Genomic DNA, 12410 nt, shown 5'->3' with positions numbered 1-12410 from the left:
TCCCCAGAATGCCTGACCCATTAGCAGTCATGACCTTTTATTCTCCAAATTTTCCAAACCAAAAGGCTTTCGCTCTTAGGGCATTAACAAGCAAATTAAGATTCTCCTTTCTGGCTGAACTGTCTAGTTGTAGGAAGGGCTTGTACAGGTACAGAGGCTGACTCTCCCAGACGACCATCCAAGAAGCATGCAGACAGGCACACAAAACACAGCGCCACAGAGGAAACTGACACTGTCTCTCCAAATCAAGAGCCCGTGTTCTTTCTGTATCACCATTTAATGGAGCAAAACTCTGAACAGCAAAAATTCATCTTGCCTGTGACGAGATCTGCACCCAGTGGCCCACAGTTTCTAGAACTGAGTGCCCACAGACACTTCCTAGAAATCCTGCGCTAACGCGGACACTCCAGAGGTGGTTTCTGGGAAGAAACATTTAATCAATGAAGGGCAGCAAGCAAGTCTCGCAAGTCGTGACTCATGACTTGCTCCACGCGCTCAGCTCCCGCCTCTACTCATACCAGCAGACAAAACCCCAACCTGCTTTACATGACGGATTCCTGCGAAAAGACCACCCCCTCCCCAGCCTCCACCCGACACCCACCCTTTCTCAGACCATCCCGTGCGTCCATTCATTCATTCTTAGTATCGCAACACTTTTTTCCTTTTCCCTCCTCTCTTCTGGCAACGAGTACACAGATATGAAGATGATCAACTGTTTAGCCCACAACAGGTTGTCAGCTTTACAAACCACACTTATTAGAAATTAATCTCCCCTTCTTTTTTGGCAACTCCTGTGCTTCAACATCCCCAGAAAGCGAGCTGCTGACGGAGTCTGGCAGCTCTTTTCTTAAACATGCCTCGGGGGAGTTCCAGCCTATGACTTCATCTGTTTTCTTTGGGTGACTAAGTGACAAGGCACGGAGCTGAACAGAAGTTGACCGCTAACTGCCGATTTGAACAGTTTCAACTTGAAGATGTAGGTTCGTTTATCACAGTGGTATGGCTTAGCATTTTGAAATTGCTTTCTGCATTTTCTAGGACTGAGTAAGTCAGTGCAGACGTTGGGGATAAAAGGAGCCTTCACTGTCAGAGAAGGGAATTACATACAAATTTGGGAAAGGGAAGACTGAAATGCAGTCTGCAGTACTGGACTGGAATTGAGGCATGTGTACAAACTCGGTTTTTATTAGAGACAGGTGCGCAAAGAACAGCACGTGTCATGTGATGCTGTATGTGTGCACACAAGCATGTATGGACGCAAACTCACCGATTCCCAGCTCTGGGCATTGAAAGGTGCTGGAAGCAGTTAACACCCCTGTAGCACAAGCACACTCAGTGCCCAGAATGAGTGCCTTCATTCTGTCTTCTGCTAAAATGAACCAGGGCTCCTTGGAGAAGTGGCGACTTCAGGGCTGGAGTCAGGAAAGAACAGAAGCCTGGGACATTTCACTCTGTCAGAAAATAAGGAAGTGCCCCATAAATGACAGGGACACATCACAAAAGATAAAGGAGCCAGTCTGAAAGGACACCCCTGGCCAGATGATGAACAACTGTGCATCAAGCTAAGTAATGCCATCAAAGGATTATAACCCACTGACTAAGACAGCCCCTGGGGTCGCAGAAGAGTCAGACACGGCTTAGTGACTGAACAGCAAGACAGGAATCTGTAAGGCCACACTTACAGAAATAAATAAGTGTGGCAGAGAGAGAGGCTCTGCCCTTATGGTTGAAAGCCAACGAAACACAGAAGGAGTAATGAAGTTAGAAAACTCACCAGGTTGAAACCATCATAATAATCACTGATTCAGGCAAAAGTCAGCAATGGAGATAACCAGCAAATTAGGGCCAGCAAAGGAAGAGGGTTTTGCACAGTCTCAAATTCTCTCTTCACAAGATGCTGATTACAAGGGACCAGTACAGTGGTGAGCACCCCCTCAATCAGAAGACTGAACGAACATCTCTCAGACGGCAGGTGATAGCTGGGTCCCCCATGGGGCGTTAGGGGAAGGGTCAGCCCTTCCGTTGGCCACACACGACCTGAAAATGGTCAGGAGGGACACACCACCCAAACCGAGGGACCGTCCTCCAAAGAACCGACTAGAACCTTCCAGGGAACAAAAGAGCCAGGCTGGGGAGATGTTCCAAATTAAAGAAAACCAAAGAGACATGATAACTAAATCGATCAATAATCCTATGTGTTCCTGGACCACCAAGATTTTTTTAATCACCAAGAGTTTCTGGAATCACTGGTAAAATTTTATTGAAGTCAGCAAATTTAGATAATAACATAAAAATTAATTTCCTAATTTGGGTCATTATGTAAGAGAATGTCCTTGCTCTGAGAAAATATTGTGGCGTCACCTTTTAGAGGTAAGGGCACAATCACCTTGCAACTTATTCTCAAATGGTTCAGATACAAAGTAATATCTAAATTTAATATATACGAGTGTGTGTGTGTGTGTGTGTGTACATATCCAGGGAGGGGGGAGGGGAGGAAGACGTGATGTTCCTGCAGTGAAATAGTTAACAACTGGGGATTTTGAGTTCTTCTCTGAACATAACTGGTTTCTCAAAATAAACTCATCTGCCATCTCCTCCTAGGGAAAAAACCGCAACAAACTTTAAATGCAATGAACCATGAAGACAAGAACCAACTAAACAGCCAGAAATGATGCATACAAGTGAAATCTCAACTTGACTAAGTTGATATGAATTTGAGCCTTGTACCTCCTGTGCTGGTTGAAAATCAAGATCAAGTAAAACAGCATGTCAAAAACACATACTCTCCCATTCTACAGTAGGCCAATATGACTTTAATTGTAGTTTTTAAAAGCAAGAATGAAAAATGAAAAAGTTCTGCAACCTAAGGAACTCCTTGAATAAACCGGGAAGAAAAGAAAATTAGATTTTAAGAGGATAGTACACCTTCTGGTGAAATACTGGGAGGGGGACAGGTGAGGTGTACCTGATGGAGACGCACCCCACAGAAAGGAAAACCTAGAACACACGCCCAGAAGCTATCCCACTAAAAGAAGACGGCAGGAAGCAAGTCTCTGTTCCCCACGACCACAACATTCATCATCTACGGGCACATTTCCATGAATAACAGCAAAGTCAGGAGAAACTGCAACAAAACAGCTCTAGAAAGAACCCGGGGAAAGACCACACCCACCTCATAAAACTGTCCCTGAAAAAGCAGCTTAGCAGTCTCCGGCCCCTCCCCACGCCCCCGCCCATGCAACCTTCCTCAGTTAGAAAGGAAGCCCGGGAATTCTTTAGGTGATGCACACAGCCAATGGCTGGAAAACGTCCCTCCCCAGCCAACCTCCCCCTGCCCTTCCCAAACTTCCCTCCGCCAACCCTGAGGGCCACCGAGACTTCCTCCCACTTCAGACCAAGTGGCCACAGCCAGGGAAGCGAGGACCAGCCCGGCCACACGAGTCCTCCCCTAGACAGAGACAGACCGGAGGCAGCAAAACTCAAAACCATCTCAGCGGGATGGGTGGGGTTACTGAGGTTATTTATGTAAGAAGGAACATCAGCTTTAAACAGGTGAGAAGAGGAAAGGCAGAGAAGCTAAATCACGGGGCTCAGGCTACAGTGAAAAAGTGCTTGCTCTATCCCAGAATCTGCCATTCCACTTTTGTTTGGTGTGAGACTTGTACATTACAGCTTCCATCTTCAACACACAAGGATGTACACATCAGTTTTAAAGATCTGACACTGGGCTTTGTGGGATGCTGTATGGAGGGAGGGTCATTTCTCCTCTTTCCCTCCATCGGAGAAGAAAAGGCAATGTAGGGGGCTTTGTGGTCTGGCAGCTGTGGGTTTAAATAAGCGGTGCAAACTGGGGCAGTCATTCAATCTCCCCAGAGGCTGAGATCCTCATCCGAACACAGAAATAACCTCCACCTGCTGGGGGGGGGGGCACCTGCGCGCACCTAGACCCATAGGCCTTCAGGTGGTAGCAGCAATAGAGATATAGTTAAGAGAAAGCTTCGCCAGGTTTTCTTGAAGGACAAGGTTGGCGTTCATAACATTTGTGGGGGAAGAAAACAAACATGGCATTTTAAATATTACCCTCTGATGTTACAAGGTTATTGCTGCTGCATGCACTTACTTGACCGTCTATGGAGCCTAACTCCAAAGATGTTAGCTGACCCCAAGGACGGGGGGTCCTGGCCTCCCATATCGCTCTGGCAGCTGCTGCTGAATACTTACTTAGGTTACAGCAAGCGCACGGTTCCACGACTGCCCACCATCCCATTTTCCCCACAAACAGCCCCAAATCCACAGTACAAGCTGTCACGGGCAATTTACCCTCATTCCACCTTACTCCTGCGTAGGGTGTACAGTCAGAGGTCTCCAGTAATGTGCTTCGGGGGGGACAGGTCCCATCTCCCCAGCAGGCTGTCCCCTTCTGTGTGCTCAGCAATCGGCAGGACTGCGACAGGACCTACAGATGATGCCATGGAGATGAGAGACGCCCAGCGACGAACACGGCAGATTCTGCATCTCGCAGGCTGCCGTCAAACGTCCGGAAAGACACAGGGACACGGCCAGCTCACAGAATGCTGAAACTCACTACTCCGCAAGGAGCTGCTCTCCCAGAGGGAGACACGTGAACGGAACTGTCATGTGACGGAAACGGATGGCCTGGAAACCATCCAATTAGCGACGGTCCTCAAAGTTTCCGGACCCAAGATATATTAGGACAAGAGCAACAACGTTTAGATGGAGGTGAAGTAACTCTGGAATAAACGTGTGAAATACACTCTGCCTCAGTGCAATCTGGCTTTTTGGAGCTGGTAAGGGTCCTTGGGTGCCAGCTACCATCACTGTGGTACTGAAAAGGACAGTGAGGGCTAGAAGGGATTTCTCATAATCACAATTTTTTTTTTGAATAGCTATCTACAAGCAAGAAACATTTGTTTAGTATTAGACACCAGCAATCTATTTGTTATTAGGATGGTAAAGCATTAGACAATTTAGACTTCGGAGATTTCATTCTAGGACTGATTCTAGATCAGCAACAGTCTAATCAAAGCACTGCTTCCCAATATATTTGTGTGCACCCTCAGAATAAACAGAGGAATTGTACTTTTTGGTCCTTATCACTTAAAAACTAAACTAATAAAAATAAATAACATGCAGTCTGTTATTCCTGAAGATCCTAGAGCACCTGATGTCAAGAACAAGCATTAACTAAGAGTAAAAACAAGGAAGAAAACATAAAACTTGCAGAATCCACATGGCCCCAGAGGGCCCTGCTCGGGTTTGCAGGCCCAATGTTCAACAGCAGCAATAACGAAGGAAAGAGGAATCCCTGAAGACGTGAATCAGAATGAGAAGAGGAAGTGAACTAAAAGGAATCATTGATGGAAAAACTGTATATACTGTTTTGACCAACCTCTCAGACTTTTCATAAGCCTAATTTTCAAACTCAAATTAAAACATCTTGCCCTAAAATACACGTTATTTATACATTCCACTTCACATATACTAAGAAACATGGGTTGTTTTAAAATAGATTTCAAGGACTTCCCTGGCAGTCCAGTGGTTAAGACTCCAAAATTCCAATGCAGGGACTAGGGGTTGGATCCCTGGTCAGGCAACTACGCTTCCACAGGCCACGTGGCCAAAAAAAAAAACAAAGACCACCAAAAACACAGATTTCAAATATCAGTCTCTGATATATTCATTCCTTCTTGCACTGACATCTCCCATTCACAGAATTCCAAAGTGGGGATTTTTACGACTTTTGCAAGATACACACAGGTGACCACACTGGAAGAGACACCAACAAAACCTATCTAAAAATATTCGAGGGTTATACTTTGAAATTTGAATTGTGTTTTTCTCAAGTTCAAGAACAACTTCATTTTATGGTTATGAGTCTTAAGTGGGGAGACTAACACTTCATAAATTCACTCCTTAACCATCAACACTGTGAAATACACAGCTTCAGAGTTAATTACATGTAGGAAAGTCCATGAACCGAGGGTGAATGACCTCGCACAGTTATTTGTGCAGGAACAACGCCCCCTCCTCCATGTGAAACTTATTTCTAGAAATTCCCTCTTTAACACCAGGAATGTCAAGGCACAGCAGACCACTCTGCCTGTGCTACTCTTTTTCTTTCTGGACGGCAGCAAAACTCAGCGGAGTGAGGAAAATTTGAAGCAGGAAAAATGGTGACTGTTCGCATCTAAAGATAGTTTTTTTAAGTCAGCAGACTTGTCAAATGGATTCTCAAGTTATGCTTCTTACAGAATCTAAGAAAAGAATCTTTATTTCCCCGTAACTATCTTCAACCTTTCCCCAGATTAACCCTAGACATTACAGAAAGTTTGGCCCCACCTAGGTCCATCTGACTATTGTCCAGCTCTTTGCAACCCCATGGACTGCAGCACACCAGGCTTCTCTGTCCTCCACTGTCTCCCGGAGTTTGATCAAATTCACGCTCATTGAGTTGGTGAAGCCATCCAACGATCTCATCCTCTGTTGCTGCCTTCTCATTCTGCCTTCAATCTTTCCCAGCATCAGGGTCTTTTCCAATGAGTCGGCTCTTTGCATCAGGAGGTCAAGGTATTGGAGTTACAACTTCAGCATCAATCCTTCCAATGAATGTTCAGGGTAGACTGCTTTTAAGACTAACTGGTTTGATCTCCTTGCAGGTTCAAGGGAGTCTTATCAAGAGTCTTCTCCAGAACCACAATTCGAAAGCATCAATTCTTCAGAGCTCAGTTTCTTTATGGTCCAACTCCCACATCCATACATGACTACTCGAAAAACCACAGCTTTCACTAGATGGACCTTTGTCAGCAAAGTGATGTCTTTGCTTTTGAATATGCTGTCTAGGTCTGTCATAGCTTTCCTTCACAAGGAGGAAGTGTGTTTTCATTTTATGGCTAAAGTCACCATCCACAGTGATTTTGCAGCCCAAGACAATAAAATCTGTCACTGCTTCCACTGTTCCCCCTTCTATTAATATTTACCATGAAGTGATGGGACCAGATGCCATGATCTAGTTTTCTGAATGTTGAGTTTTAAGCCAGTTTTTTCATTCTCCTCTTTCACTTTCATCAAATGGCTCTTTAGCTCCTCTTCACTTTCTGCCATTATGGTGGTATCATCTGCGTATCTGAGGTTGTTGATATTTCTCCTGGGAATCTTGACTCCAACTTGTGATTCATCCAGCCTGGCATTTCACATAATGTACTCTACATAGAAGGTAAGTAAGCAGGGTGACAATCTACAGCCTTGAAATACTCCTTTCCCAATTTGGAATCAGTCAGTTGTTCCATGTCCCTTTCTGATGCTTCTTGACCTGAATACAGGTTTCTCACAAGACAGGTAAGGTGATCTGGTATTTCCATCTCTTTAAGAATTTTCCACAGTTTGTTGTGACCCATAGACTCAAAGGCTTTGGCACAATGATGCAGAAGTAGAGGTTTTTCTGGAATTTTCTTGCTTTTTCTATGATTCAGTGAATGTTGGTAATTTGATCTCTGGTCCCTCCACCTTTTCTAAATCCAGCTTGTACTATTACCATCTTTAAAATCAACAGAAAAATCTTTCCAAAATTACTCAGTTTTATTCAAGTTTACTTTTGAGAAACTACTCCGTTAGATTTGGCTTCTGTTGGTGTCTCCCGGTTTATATTTGCATTTCCTTGAATGTGTGTGGCCATTCTGTAGTTGCATTGTCTATTTCCCTTTCGAACTGCCTTATTGATTTGAGGAAACCCTTTATCAATCCTGCACATGTAATTCTTCATCTGAATTGTAATAAATGTTTTTGTCCAGTTTGTAGCTAGTCTTTGTTTAATGTTATGTTTTAAATTAACATACAGTACAAATGGATTCCTTTTCCTGTGTTCAGGTCTGTGAGTTTTAATATGCAGAATCACCATCACAGCCAGGATGCAAAATGCTCTCATCATCCTTCAAACCATCCTCCACACTGCCCCTCTGGAGTCAACCTCTTTCCCCCTCTAACTCCTGGTAACCAACCGATCGCCTCTCTGTCCCTCCAATTCTGTTCATTTGAGAAAGTCATACAAGTGGACTCCTTCCCATGTAGCCTTTGGAGGCAGCCTTCCTTCACGCAGCATCAGCTGAATGGATGTACCACAGTCCACCTGCTCACACCTACTCTTGTAAATGCCAGGAAGAGCAGCAGACAGTGGAGGAAGGGCCTTAACCCTTCCCAGAAGTGGGACAAGAACAGAGCAGTATACCAAGTACTTAGAAAAGAGGAGAAGGCCATGCAGTGGACAGGAACCTACAGAAACCCCTCCTAAAGAGAAACTGAGTGCAATTCATCACTTGTCCACACAGGGCTACGGGCTGTAAGAAAATAAGCCTGATGGACTCATGTGGACACCACTAACCCAAAGTACCCTAGACCAAGAAACTATCCTGTTTGCTCATTAAAGTTTTCATTACAGTTTCCTGTTAGGGCAACTGCTAAACTGTACTAACTTATGACAGAGCCCAAACAGCATGCTCCTTCCAAACTACAAGATCTGCTTTACAGACTGCTCCACAGTCCTCCCAGCGAAGAGCGGACACGTGGCTGATCAAAGAAGTCAGTAGCCTACAATGCACGGAGAAGGCAATGGCAAGCCACTCCAGTACTATTGCCTAGAAAATCCCATGGATGGGGGAGCCTGGTAGGCTGCAGTCCATGGGGTCGCTACGAGTCAAACATGACCAAGTGACTTCACTTTCACTTTTCACTTTCACACATTGGAGAAGGAAATGGCAACCCACTCCAGTGTTCTTGCCTGGAGAATCCCAGGGACAGGGGAACCTGGTGGGCTGCCGTCTATGGGGTCACACAGAGTCGGACACGACTGAAGTGACTTAGCAGGAGCAGCAGCGGCCTACAATGCAAGTGTGTGTGTGCTGTGCCTAGTCGCTCAGTCACATCTGACTCTTTGTGACTCCATGGGCCATAGCCTGCCGGGTTCCTCTGTCCATGGGATTCTCCAGGCAAAAGTACTGGAGTGGGTTGCCATTTCCTTCTCCAGATGATCTTCCTGACCCAGGGATGGAAACTGGGTCTCCCGCGTTGCAGGCAGATTCTTTACTGCCTGAGCCACCAGGGAAGCCCGCAATGCAAATATATTTATGACCTCAGTGCAGTTTCATGTTGCCAGAGCACATCTGGCATTAAATCAAATACTCCAGGAGGTCGCACCCTTTCTCCCCATCAAGCCCTTAGGCCTTAAGCCTGGGAAGCCCACCCACCCTCCTGTCAAACTCGCCCCAGACATATAACCTTTCCCAGAGGGCAGGGGCTGCAGAACTTGGGTTTACAGGGACTTCCTTATGGGAAGAGAGAACCAAAAAGGAGGAAATGAAGGTAACCAAGCAAACCGAGGCTTCCATTAGCAAGTGAGAAAGTGAAGATAAGGCTGAGACACTGGCCAACCAGTGAACAGGGGAGCGGGAACCCCCATCAACAGGAGTGTCACCCGCTTGGAAACTCCAGCCAGGGCGTCTCCCCGCTGGGAGATCCCGGGGCTGGGGCTGGGGACTGTGACAGCAAGCAGAAGCCAGACAGGCCGGGAGGCTGGGCCTCTGCGGCGGACACGGGAGCCCCGGGGCAGCGGGGAGCAGGGAAGGGGAAGGAGCAGCACACCAGCGGCCTGCTGGGGAGGCCTTGTCCCGACCCCCACACACTTTCTCCATTTTGGCTCCTCTGCCCTCAGTGCGGAGATACAGCGAGGGGAATACTTTGGATGGCCCCAGGCGAACAACAGTAATAACAATACTAATAATACACCCGCCCTCACGCAAGGGGCTGAGAGAAGACTTCCGCGCGACTGGACGGCTCAGCGGCGGAATCTGGAGTGGAACGAGAGAGAACTCCGTCCCGGCGCCATCGAACCCCTCGTAACATTTCTGCGCCCCTGGGTCAACCCTGTTCCCGGCCTCCCCGAACGGCCTGAGCGCGGCTGAGGATCAGGAAAGATACAAAGGCCGGCGTCTCGGTCCTCAGGACAGACACAGCCGCCCGGGGCGCTCGCCCGGGCGCTCCGGCTGAACGCTCGCGAGAGGAGGAACGGCGCCGCGGCGGAGGCGCCGCCCCCTTTCCCCGGAACGCGGCGGGGTTCTCACCCACGGCCATTCTTCCCCGCGCACCGAGGGGGCTCCTGCTCTGCCAGCGGCACCACTAAAGATCCGTCGAGACAATGCACTTAAGGAAATAAAAAACCAATTCATTAGAGAACCGAGGAGGAATGAAGGGGGTTGTTAAGGCGTCTTTTTATAGCACAACACAATTCATCCCTATCAACGAAAGTGACTTGACTAGGCAAAGTGTGGCTATTGATTAAGAACTGGACTTTTCTCTGGAATGCCGCCAAGAATATGAGATAAAATCTTATTTCCTCAGTGGAAGAGTCAAGAAAATAAATATCAGATACGGCTGATTTAGATTATGACCGCTCTAAACACATCTTTCACTTAGAAAGGGATCCCACCTACATTTATCACAACATTTAAAAGGCCTGAAAAGGCCATGCTAATCACATATTTTTAATACACACTTGAGCAGATTTAAACCACATGCCACAGCTTGAACAGAACCACTGGCTTCATTTAAATTTTGGTTAATCATTTAAACGGTTTAAATGGCTTCATCTAAATCTTCATTTGAATCGTGGGTGGTTAAACTGCAAAGGAAAAAATACAACTGTCTATGTCAATAAGTCAGTTTACAAGGTCTTAATGGAAAGTTTCCTTCAATGATTTTTTTTTTTTTTACTGTCTCTGATTTCCTGAAAATCACTTATAGGATACTTCCAGCTCCCTTTCTGCTCTCCTAAAACTGAACCTCACTGTGCCTCTGAAAAGAGGGAAACCAACATTCACTATCAAGTTATTTTCTTCCGCTTTCCTTTTCAAAATATTGAGGGTAACAAGGACTGACTTCTTAATATTTATTGGTGCTCACAAAGACCAAAGCTGCCAGGCTTCTAAATATACACAGAAGCAGCAGGGCAAGCTCAGAGGCCAGCGACTTAAGTGGTGTTAGAAGCAGAAATCTGAAGACAAGTTCCCTCAATATTCCATGAGGAAATCATTATATCAACATAGAAGGACATGCACCCTGCTCTCTCCTTAAGTAACTGACTCAAGTGTCTTCACATATTCCATTGGAAAGGGAAGGGCTGCAGCAACGGGATCCAGAAGCAAGAGTAAGAAAAGAAACCTAGTGCAGTAAGCTGACAACCTTTCAGAATAACTACAAGCCCTTATGCTCTGCACCTTCATATAATGCCAACCTGAAACACACCAGGCAGGTTAAAAATAAGGCATTTATGTAAGTACCCCCACCAGACACACACACTCTTGCAAGGTTAAATAGAGAGCTCTGAAAGAATGATTTATTGTCACAAGAACAGGGCCCCAAAATAGATTGGCAATAAAAGTGATTGGTCCCAGCGGGATTGAGAACTAATGTAAGCAAAGTCCTGGCCATGACAGGCAACTGGGGAAAGAGTACCAGAGTGAGGGAAGTGCTTCCTGGCCCTGACCCCAACTCTACCGGAGTTCTCTTCTGAACAAGTCACTCAACCTCCCTTCAAGTCTGATAACTCTTCTGCAAACTTTAAAAAAAAAAATTGTTTTAAATGGACTAGCTCATGTTTGTGATGCCTTTTTACAAGAAAACTCAAGAATGACCACTAAGAACTAGGAGCTCAGAGAAAACCACAGAGTCCAAGGAGGTTAAAAGCCCTGGAGCCACCCCTGCCAGACACTTTCCAAGTGCAGGAGTCCTGCCCCCAGGTCCCAGCTCCCAACCCAGGCAGGTGGCAGTGCCCTGCTTCAGTGCATCCAGTAATCATGGCCTTGCATTCTATTCCTGAACTGCTCTAATTATGTAAAAGTTCTAATAAGCTAAATTCTCCTTCTTTCATCCAATCATAGTTACCAGTTTCCACTCAGCAACCACAAGGATAAAAGTAAATCCTTGCAGTATGGACAAGAAACAAAAAGGAGGCAAGAAAATAAGCTGGCCAAACCAACAGCTCCAGGGCCAAGAAATGAAAGGCAACCAGTAGAAGTGCCTTGTCTAAGGTTGACAATCTTAAGCACCAGGCTGACAACACCGTGGAAAACCGTTCACTCTCTGATCTGTCCATCCCAGTCTGTAAGAACCTATTTTCTGGGTTTCTACATCTTAGGAAAGAATGTCTGATTTTACTAATGGACTTGATCTCTCTGTTCAACCATCCACATTCAATCAAAACTGCCCAGCAGGGCCATCCCCCTCCAAACCCCCACCTCTGCCATTCCACCAGGTGAGGTCCCCACCCAGGGTCCCCCTGCTTCATCTGTCTAACCGTTTGCCCCTTCCCACCCCCACCCATCAATCCAACTGAATGGTCCTTC

General features: G+C 46.1%; 1 protein-coding gene across 3 annotated transcripts in view; it reads right to left on the bottom strand.

Annotated features, from left to right (window-relative positions):
- Positions 1-12410, bottom strand: part of TRIO (trio Rho guanine nucleotide exchange factor) — a 362249-nt gene that overhangs the window by 347448 nt on the left and 2391 nt on the right. Inside the window, exon 1 of one of the 3 annotated variants that reach the window (XM_055422253.2) lies at positions 4321-6377. The exons of the other annotated variants lie outside the window; for them this stretch is intronic. The gene's annotated coding sequence lies outside the window, so the exon portion shown is untranslated. Of the gene's footprint in view, positions 1-4320; positions 6378-12410 lie in introns of those variants that run through there. 3 annotated transcript variants of the gene reach the window in all.

This window comes from Moschus berezovskii, chromosome 18 (genome assembly GCF_049115385.1).
Source record: "Moschus berezovskii isolate FMDL1 chromosome 18, NW_MosBer_1.0, whole genome shotgun sequence".
NCBI classification, from domain to species: Eukaryota; Metazoa; Chordata; class Mammalia; order Artiodactyla; family Moschidae; genus Moschus; species Moschus berezovskii.
This window is presented reverse-complemented; position numbering and strand designations above follow the sequence as displayed.